Consider the following 2,500-nt stretch of genomic DNA (forward strand, 5'->3'; position numbering starts at 1 on the left):
CTGTATATATATTACACACATGAAATTCGTACGAGTGTTGTCAGTGTTGGCGCGGCACCAAGCTTAAACTCATACAGTCCAACTACGAGCCCGAGGCTGGCCGTATGTAAATCATACAAGTGTTGGCGCGGCACCAAGTTGAAATGGCACGTGTCTTGAACTTTTGCGAGAAAGTTGGAAATGCACAAAACAACTCAACCCAAACATGGCACCAAGTCATGCACAAAAACATAAAAGTATCAAAAAAAAGGGTTGCAACACGAGGACTTCCCAGGGGGTCACCCATCCTAGTACTACTCTCGCCCAAGCACGCTTAACTGCGGAGTTCTGATGGGATCCGGTGCATTAGTGCTGGTATGATCGCAACCGAAATAGAAGCATTAGCTTATTCATTTATACATTTCCCAAAAGGTAAAAAAATAAAAGAATCAAGACTTCCCAGTGGGGTCACCCATCCTAGTACTACTCTAGACGAAGCACGCCTAACTGTGAAGTTCTGTGGATACGAGGCACAAGTAGCTGCAATGCTATGAATGTGTATATCCACCATGATTATATTGTTTTATACAATCACCACATGACATTTAGCAAACTGGCCTGTAATCCTGGCACTTTACCCGATAAGCTGGTCATAAAGTTTCCTCTCATGTTCGCAAGTCACGTCGCCCGATAACCTGGCCACAATGACTTGCAAAACCAAAGCTGGCCGGTAAACCTGGCACGTTACCCGATAAATGCACGGCACGTTGCCGGTAACCTGGGCACGTTGCCCGGTAAGGTTAGCACGTTACCCGATAAAATGTCGGCGTTGCCCGGTAAATTATCCACGTTGCCCGGCAAACCTGGCCCGCTGCCCGGTAAGGTTAGCACGCTGTTCGACAAACCTGTTACGGTCCATCGGCTTCGGGTTAACCCGAAGACATGATGTCATGATTCCATACCCGTTAACGTCGACCCATTCTGTAAAAAAACCTGGAACGTTGATGTCGAGCGAGCCCGGTCCGCATTCGGGTCCGAGCACGACACGGATCTACGTTTTAAACACATGACTGACTAACGATCGTGACCGACTAACGATTCCATAACACACCACCTATACCCATGATAATGCTTCCCCGCTACAAGTCCCATTTTCGTGAAACTTGTGGTGACGTCGAGGGCCCGAGCACGACACGGTCAACGTGTTGACCCGAAAACATGAGGTTACCAACCCCGACCCCATAAACCGCTCATAAAGTGTCCTCTCATGTCCCGGACGCAACGCCTCGTGTCATTAAAGCGGAGTTGCCCAAAACAGGCCCACGGGCCCACCAAGCCCGGCCCGCGGGCCCTTCACGACACGAAAGGGGGTTCATTTCTCTTGGACAGTCATATCTCATGGTCACGAGTACCCTCACAGAGCCTCGTGTCGATCCAACCCCGTTTGGACACCTTGCCCCCACCAAAGGCCTTACGGACCAACCGGGCCCACCAAGCGGCCCGTCCCGACCCGAAAACCAAAATTTTTTTTTTTGGGAAACTCATATTTCAATGTCCCGATGCCCCACGCCAAATTTCGTGTCAATCCGACCTCGTTTGGTAGGGTTTTCAAAAATTATGATTCCTCAAAAATTTAATATCTGTTCCTGTCACTATGCTAATTGTTCAGAATGCATATATAGGGAAGGGGTGGGTGTTGAGCGCCCATGCCTGGGCAAAGTTGGCTACCAAGCTAAAATATGGAGGTTCAACGTATGAGAAACCAAAGCCCCTCCCCCATGTTGCATACGAAGCTTGCCCAACGACTTGGTTTCTTGCACAACGACCCGAGTATACTGCCCCAAAGTTGCACGCCCATGGCCAGGCCAAGGCATGCCAAGGCGCCCATGGGCAAGCCAAAGGCATGCCTAGGCACGGCCAAAGCAAGCCAAAGGCACGGCCAAGGCAAGCCAAAGGCATGCCAAGGCAAGCCAAAGGCACGTCTAGGGCATGCCAAGGCACGCCCATGGTCAGGCCAAGGCTTGCCAAGGCACGCCCATGGCCAGGCCAAGGCATGCCAAGGCGCCCATGGGCAAGCCAAAGGCATGCCAAGGCACGCCCATGGGCAAGCCAACGGCATGCCAAGGCGCCCATGGCCAGGCCAAGGCACGTCCAAGGCATGCCAAAGCTCGGCCAAGGCACGCCAAAGGCATGCCTAGGCACGCCCATGGCCAGGCCAAGGCATGCCAAGGCGCCCATGGGCAAGCAAAAGGCACGGCCAAGGCATGCCAATGCGCCCATGGGCAAGCCAAAGGCATGCCTAGGCACGGCCAAGGCAAGCCAAAGGCATGCCAAGGCAAGCCAAAGGCACGTCTTGGGCATGCAAGGCTCGGCCAAGGCATGCCCTGGCACGCACATGGCCAGGCCAAGGCAAGCCAAAGGCATGCCAAGGCAGGCCAAAGGCACGTTCAAGGCATACCAAGGCGCCCATGGGCAAGCCAAAGGCATGCCAAGGCACGCCCATGGCCAGGCCAAGGCATGC

The 2,500-nt window shown here is 53.3% G+C and overlaps 1 non-coding gene across 1 annotated transcript; it reads right to left on the minus strand.

The window, feature by feature from the left end:
- Positions 1 to 249: 249 nt before the first annotated feature.
- LOC143599168 (5S ribosomal RNA) lies at positions 250 to 368 on the minus strand. Its single transcript, XR_013147253.1, has one exon. It is a non-coding gene; the product is annotated as a 5S ribosomal RNA (ribosomal RNA).
- Positions 369 to 2,500: the final 2,132 nt, after the last annotated feature.

The sequence above is a fragment of the Bidens hawaiensis genome, unplaced genomic scaffold, assembly GCF_021521415.1.
Source record: "Bidens hawaiensis isolate Kalapana, Puna unplaced genomic scaffold, B.hawaiensis_p1.1 tig00051583_1, whole genome shotgun sequence".
In the NCBI taxonomy this organism is placed as follows: domain Eukaryota; kingdom Viridiplantae; phylum Streptophyta; class Magnoliopsida; order Asterales; family Asteraceae; genus Bidens; species Bidens hawaiensis.